Source organism: Suncus etruscus, chromosome 8, assembly GCF_024139225.1.
Source record: "Suncus etruscus isolate mSunEtr1 chromosome 8, mSunEtr1.pri.cur, whole genome shotgun sequence".
Taxonomy (NCBI): Eukaryota; Metazoa; Chordata; class Mammalia; order Eulipotyphla; family Soricidae; genus Suncus; species Suncus etruscus.
This window is the reverse complement of record NC_064855.1, coordinates 100,767,972-100,776,704: the sequence shown is the minus strand read 5'-3', so window position 1 is coordinate 100,776,704 and position 8,733 is coordinate 100,767,972.

Genomic DNA, 8,733 nt, shown 5'->3' with positions numbered 1-8,733 from the left:
TCTAAAATGTTACTTTTCTGTGAGATATGTTGATCTGTTGTTTTTCACCTCTCATTTCTTGTTCTTTTAGTTAGATGACCTGTCTGCAACCTATCTGTAGTGATACTAGTTAAAATTTATCACATATAAAAATGCTTTTGTTTGTCCATTTGCAGAGTCTTTATTACAACTATTTTGTATCATTTTGTTTCTTTATATTTCATTTTACACAGATATTTTATGATTTTCTTCTGTTGATGTTTTGGTAGTTCATTCTATCAAATATTTAAAGATATACCCTTCCTTTTAAATTTCTCCCCCAAAACTCGAGAAAAATGTTTCCAAATGCAGATTTCAAAGTGAAAATTACCCTGATCACCAAAAAACACAACACACAAAAAAGATATTAATAGCCTAGCATATAAAAGGCAGTGTACTTACTTTGATATAGCTGACCCAAGTTTGATCTTGATTCCAGACACTCAACATTTATTGATTCTACACTGTAGAACCACGAGCAAGTACTCAACACTGGGAATGCTATCTCCACATGTCCCTACATACAAAAAATTTTTCAAAAACAACATAGACATCATTGTCCTCAATAAAATCTTGGTAAATTTAATCCTGTATTACAACAACCCTGTATTCTAACCCAAGGGTTTCTATTCAAGAAGATAGGGAAAGTTCAACATACACAAAGAAATAAATGCAAAAAACAAATGCAAAGTGGGCAAAAATAAATCAAAATAAATGCCAATTTTGTAAAAATAAAATAAAAACAATGTTACTAAAAAGTTAGGACTAAAAATTTCAATGATCATATAAATAGATTCTAAAAAGGCAGTTGAGTAACTCAATACCCATTAAATAGAAACTCAGTAAATTTGGGATTGAGAGAAAACACCTCAATGTTAGAGAGGAAATTTGGCAAATATAAAGCTAATATTACTCTCACAAGAAGAGAAAGTTTTTTTTCACTAAGAATATAAATAAGACAATCTTACTACTAATTCAGAATATAAGTTTAGAAGTCCAAATACAGAGAAATTAGATAAGAAAACCATAAACAGGGGCCGGGCGGTGGTGCTCGAGGTAAGGTGCCTGCCTTACCTGCGCTAGCCTAGGAGACGGACCGCGGTTCGATCCCCCGGCGTCCCATATGGTCCCCCAAGCCAGGAGCGACTTCTGAGCGCATAGCCAGGAGTAACCCCTGAGCGTCACCGGGTGTGGCCCAAAAACCAAAAAAAAAAAAAAATTAAAAAAAAAAAAAAAGAAAACCATAAACAGAATCTAAGTTGTACAAGAAGTAAAACTATGTTTATTTGTGAATCACATGACAATATATATACAGAAGTTTAAAAACTATACCATGAAAACTAATAGAAGCTATAAATTCAGTAAGGTGGTGCAATATTAATATTCAAAATATACAGCATTTCTGTTCAAAATTAATAAATTAGCATATAAGAAATATTTCCATTTACATCTAAAAGAATGAAATATATGATGAGTTTGGATCAATAGCATGGCCCTGCACATGGCTCTATTAGATTCAGTCCTTAACACTTTATGTTGTTCCCACCATGAGGAGTGATCCCTGAATGCAGAGCTAGGTGTAAGCGCTGAGAGTTAGTGGATGTATCATTTAAAAAAATATGGCAACATACTTGATAAATAAAATAAAAGATCTACCTACTAAAATTATGAGATTATTAAAATCAACATAATTTAAGAATTTTCCTATGAAATTGAATTTGTTGGGGGCAAACAGGGGAGTACTAAAGGAGGAAAATGTGATGGCAGGAAATTGGGACAATGTGGACTAAATGGACACTTTTTTTTATAATGTTGCTGGCAAAAACTTTATCACATAAGGTTTTAAAATTATAAAACATGGTGGCTATAACCATGTATGGAAACAAATACCAAACAATAAGAAAACTTCTTATGGAAAGGTATGACTGCAGCAGTAGATAGAAAAGTTGAGAGAAAAGTAAGCAAAGGTCCTAACTTAAAATAAAATGAAATAAAGAGTGTATGAAATAAAGAACAAATAGAAAATGTGCTAGAATCTTTAGATGAAAATCAGATGTGTTAGAAGTGAGATAGTACTTAAAAATATCACAGTTTCTCTGGTACTTGGCTTGCACAAGGATGATCCAACTTGCTATCCTGGCATTCTATATGGTCCTTCAAACACATCCAGGAGTAATTCCTAAGGCATGAGCCCTAAGGCATAGATACAATGGATGTGGCCACAAAACAAAACAATGGAAAACTAAATGAAATACAGTTAAAATTTTTAACTTTGCCTTTCACTGTTCACTAATTCCATTTTGTAATAATTTTCTTTCTTATGGATGACTTCATATTAGTATTTGCATCAAGCTGACTATACAGTTTTCTGTTTCACTAATAACTTGTGGCTGTACCGTGCACACATGCATACTCACACACATACATGTATATATAAATACACACATCAAAGTAAACACTAATGAAAAGTTTTATTATGCATCTTTGAAGGACTGAACACTTGCAAATAAATGCTGCATCTATACATATGCATCATCTATATATCTACCAACCACGTCATGGTTATCTTTGATTTCACCAATCTAAAATTATCAACTATAACTATAGGTTTATTTAACCAATCTGTAATTACCAACTGCAAGAGATTTAATAATAGGAAATATTATGTGTGGTCATCAAAATATTAATTGTTTTACTTTTCCTTTATCAATGGGGCAGCACTTTAAGCATCGGTTGTGCTTAAAGCCCATTACTGGCTATTTTTGCTCTGAGACCACACGTGGCCGACTCAGGGGTCATATTGTGTGCAGGGGGTTGAATTACAGTCTATCATGTGAAAGACAAACAAACTACCTCCTGTACTTTATAAATGATACATAAGTATAATTTTATAAACTATTGATTTTATTTTCATATTATTACTGAAATAAATGTCTGTCCTATATTCTTATTAATTTACTTGTATGTAAAGCATTATATTAGATGAGCAAACTAGTTAAAATTTCAATTCTTATAATCATAAATTACCATATAACTTAGCATTTTATTATTAGCATTCTTTTATAACAAAAATTGTGCTTAGTGCTCAGTTGACTGTGCTCAATATCACTAACAATAAGAATAAGTGAATAAATGAGAAACATTAGATGTTTTAGAAGTCTTTTGTTAAGTTTCATTAGGTTTTATATATGTGTACACAAGGATATGAGTTTTCCTAAACAAATACATGAAATTATTGTCAAGTTGAGAGTTGCATATGCTGTACTGTCCTGGTGAGGGCAGCAAAACATCCAGCCTGCTTTTTTAAAGGCAATACAGTTCTATGCAAATTCCAAGTTATTACAAAATCCAAAGTGTGACTCTTTAGTCTCAAAGAAAGCATTCAACCACAAAACAACTGTATCTTTCATTAAAGCAATCACTATGTAGTCACTGTTTTCTAAATCACAGTAACTATGCTCTTGCTAATAAGATTAAGCTCTTATATTTATTCAGCTATTTATTTTTTCACCAATATGTATCAGTCACAGACCAATAGTGGTTATAGGAATCATCCAGTTTAAATTTAAACAATGTAAATGTTTCATTGAGGAAGAGTATGTATGAACATTTATTACTTCTGATAAGTTGCATTTATTTATATACACCTTTTTAAGAAATGTACTAACCATGGTAATTCATTGTTACAATGTCAGACCCCTGAAATGGGTACATATTCTGATAACTAATCTGATGATTGAATCAGAAAACATATTACAACTATGTATATATTGTGAGATTCTGTAAATAAGTTAATAGCTGAAATATACAGCTATTGTCAGCCTACTTTTAATTGTTTTAACAGTTGTTGACTTAGCTAAGTAATGTACTAGAAAAGGGAACATACTAAAATTATGTAGAAATATTGAATTCCCACATTTTTAATTCTTAAGTTTTTACTTATATAGCACTGAAATAAAGGGTCCAGAGCGGTGACACAAGCCGTAGGGCATTTGCCTTGCATGCACTAACCTAGGATGAACCATGGTTCGATTCCCCATCGTCCCGTATGGTCCCCCAAGCCAGGAGCAATTTCTGAGTGCATAGCCGGGAGTAATCCCTGAGGATCACTAGGTGTGGTCCATAAACAAACAAAAAATTGTACTTAAATAACACTTTACTATTAAATAACGCTTTTAAATAGTTTTAGAATGACAGAAAAGTACAAGTACCATTCACATTAGTAAAGAAAGACAGCAGTGTTTATTCCATTGAGACACTAAGAAAAAAGCAATTAATAATGCCATAACTTATTTGATACATAAAATTACAAATTCAATGTTTATTTTTGTCAAGGAGCTACTACGAGTAATTCTAAGTGACAAATATGTTATCTGACAAAAAAACTAAAAATGAGTTAATAATTCTAATATGAGTAAATGTACAAACTGTAACAAAGAAAATAACTGTAGTAAAAATAGAATACAGAGGAGTTAATATTAAATTTTAATTGTTTACTTAAAAATTATTTAAGTTATTTTAAATAATTGATTGCCTTTACCCACCCGCAAAGTATGGTGATGACAAAATAATAAGATCATGGTGTTATGAGCATAATAGCATAATTAAAGAACAAGTGGAAAAAATTTCCAAAGTTCCTTTTTTTCTAATATGTGAATAACCACTACCTATATATTTTTATGTAACTCTCGTTTAATTTTGCTACATTTTTCTCCCTTTTAAATTTCATACAGTGAGATTCCACTAAAATACTATTAAATATTTGATTTGATAATATAATATTTAGAATAAAATGATATGAATATGCAGCAATATAATATATACAGGTATGAAAACATAGCTGCTAGGAAATTATTAGAAATTTATAACAAAACTGCAGAGTTAGCAGGTAGATGAGTTAGTGGCATATGTTTACTTTGCACAGATACATCTTACTTGAAAGTCCAAGACCACTTAGGATCCTCTAAGCAATATTAGAATTAATCCCTGAACACAGTCAGGATAAGTTCTACACATGGGCAACATGGCACCAAGACACCCCAAATTGAGATAGAAATTTGTTACTCTATATTAATGTCCCAAAATTATTATTTTGAACACTTGACTACACATACACGAATACCGCAGACATATAGAAAGAGAATTTATATATAGGTATATGCATATAAACATCACATAACTTCAAATATATAATTTATAATAAGAGATTGATATACCTATAATTAAAACCATACTATCATGACATAGGGATGAAATCATGTCAAATCAATCTAAATTATTTTACATATTTGTTTAATAGGGAATTATATGTAAGTATACATACATATATGTAAGTATACATATAATTATATGTGTAAAATAGCACAAAAACAAAAACTTCTATTATTCAAGAGGTATATAAATATCATGTTTAACTTTTGCATCATAATGTCTTTAGGGTACTAAAATGAATGAATATAAATATAAAAATATATATATTTGGTGTTTCATATATAAAAATATACATAAGTACATATATAGTAGCATATATGTAATATATTTAATTCTGTTATCATCATAGGAATAATAAATTTGATGTGGAAGGCTAAAAGATTTAATATAGCATTATGTCACAGTTTTTTTATGGTTAAGCATTATTTTCATACTATGTTTTCAACAGCACCAACGGTTTGTGAAAAAATATTCCATTTACAACATTTAATAAAGTATCTGGAAATCTACAGAATTTTGTTCAGCAAATTCATCTACTTTTTTATGTAAAAATGTTAGGTGATATTGTTTATTAGTATATTACTTTTATTGCATTTGTGAGGCCCTGGATTTAATTTCTGACATATTTATTTTAAAATAATGTACAAAAAAGGGCATGCCAAAAAATGATCTTAAGGATGGTGTGTTTTATTTAAAATTCTCTTTGTGTAGTCACTTTCTTAATTATTAGCAAACAAATAGGAAACATTATATGCAAAATGGTTATAATTATTTAATATAGTTTAATATTTGAATGAAAATACAGTAATTAATTTTACATTTGAGATATTATCAACCAATGTTGACTATTTTCAGCTTCTTTTCTAAAATAGCTTAGAAACTTTTACTTTAGTTTTCAAAATTGATTTTATACTTTAGAATTAATCATTCCATCATAATGTTGAAAACTACTATTTATTTTAATTTTTATATTTTGATCTAACTATCACTTGAAAATTTGTGAGAATAAAAGGAATATATTCAATTATTATTTGGTTGATATAAGACCATTTTTCTTTTCATAAACTATTTTCTTTTCCTTTTTGAACCTCGTTCAGTTTTAACATAAAAATTATAAATAACAATGATCTACATCAAAATACTTTAAATTAATAAGAAAATAAATAATATATCAAAGTGTTGTTTTTGAAAGCAGTGGCATATTTTTCTTACTCATTTGTTTCTTAAAACAATTCAAATTTTTTGTCATTTATTTTGTAAACATTTATAAGATTTTTAAGCATCTTAACATTTTATAAAAAGAAATCATATGAATGTTTTCATGAAGCTTTATAAAGCATATAGAGTTAATCTATCTTTATAAAAATTAGGAAGATAAATATGGATTGGCCACATTAATAATATGCTTCTATGCAAACAACTTGTTTTGAAACTCTATCAAGTTCTCTGGTGCTATTTTACCAAGAGATAGTATAAGAATAACCATAAAAACATATTTCTGTAATTTCTCTAAAGGATTATTATGCAGTTCTTAATATTTCAGTTTCTAAATATACTTTAAATGAAACTTAAGGTTCAAAATATCACTTTGAGGAGCTGGAATGGTGATGCAAGGGGTAAGGCATCTGCCTTGCCCGTGCTAGGTTATGACGGATTGCAGTTTGATCCCCAGCGTCCTATATGGTCTCCCAAGCCAGGAGCAATTTCTGAGGGCATAGCCAGGAGTAACCCCTGAGTGTCACTGTGTTTGGCCAAAAAACCAAACCAAAGCAAAACAAAAACATAGTATTACTTTGAATCTATACCTTTGAGAAAAATATTATTGAACTAAAACTTAGCTTTCTCCTCATATGGTAAAGTCACTTCCAGTGTGGTTAGTGCCTGTTTCTTAATTTGTCCACCCACTAAAGGATATTAATAACTACTCAGTAATAAGCATACTTATTTATAAATTGTAGTAGAATTTTGGAAGTCAAAATACTTATTAAAATAGGTCACAATATTTATATAAATATCAGAAATTATTTTTGGCTTATCTATATTATCTTTACTGGCAGAATATGCAAAGGTAAAATATGGCAATTCTTAAGTTGACATTGTATGTGTAATGTGAAACATTTATTTCAATTTTCTACCTGAAGGATCTTTAAAACTATCATGTACAAGTAGTTAGGGGGCAATCTGAGACTCAGTGGCAAATATATAACCAAATCAAACTTTCTCTGAGAACTACATGGTCAGCATATTGAATCCTCTTGAATTTTTCCAAAGCACTGTCTCTAAATATATGTTTAAACGTATATTTTACTATTATATTGTGTATATTTTCTATAAACTACTAGACAGCTTTTGTGGAACCAGGCATGCTATTAATTAATTGCTTAATTCTGTGCAGCTGCACTGTGCCAGGCCCTGTGCCAGATACTGGAAATACAAAGACAAACATGACACAGTCTCTTTTTCAAGGAGTTGAAAATCCAGCCAAAGTAGCTCTCATTTCATGGCACTTTCAAATATAGCAAGCTCTTACCCATTATCATATTTGATATACACACATGGGAAATTTTAAAAGTGCATTAGAAGTATGTTTACTTGTGGGCACTCAACTGCAACAATTATTTTCTTCAATAATAGATCTACTGGGAAGATGAAGCTAATATGTGAAAACTCAAAGCTGAATAGATGTGTTATCCTGGGAATATGACTAGTATTTTGGCAAAGATGACTTCGTAGTTGGTTTGTTTTGTTCTGTTATTAGGAAAAACAGTTTTCTACATTGAAGAGAGAATGTACATTTAAACATTGGGAAGAGAGACATGGTACCCTTTAATATAGTCGAGAAAAAGAATTATTTATCACGGAAATATGCTAGTCACCTCAAAATGGGAATCTACCTAAAGATATATTGTATTCTGAAATGCACCAGTTGATTTTTATTTTCATAAAGCAAATTTTTCCTGAAGCAAAATTGGAAAATCAGAATTTACATAAATGTCTATTGTGGACTACTTCAATATAACTGCAAAAAATAGTAAATAACAATATCATAATATTAAATACAACAGAAGAACAAGAATCAAGCAGTGAAGAATGAAATTTAATATAAAAATATTGTACTATAGAAATAGTATAGCTAGTATTATGAATCTTTTTTGTCTCCAGCACCATATCCACTCTTCAAGTACTAATAGGAACAAGCTCTAAGTACAAAGACAGAAATAATTCCGGAACATCACAGGAGCATTGGCATTAAAAAAAAAGAAAGAACCTCTAATTTCTTAATCACTTGTCATTTAAATATTAAATATGTTTTATATATAAAAATCATAGAAATAATTAAATAATATAGATATGCATTTATAATGACATTAATCATGCATATATTGTGGTGGCAAATAAAAATATTTACATATTCCATTATTCCTGGCTTTGTTTTGGCAGATTGAAAACAGAATTAAATAAGACTGTGTGTACTTCCATTATTTTGCTCCTTTTTTACCCAGT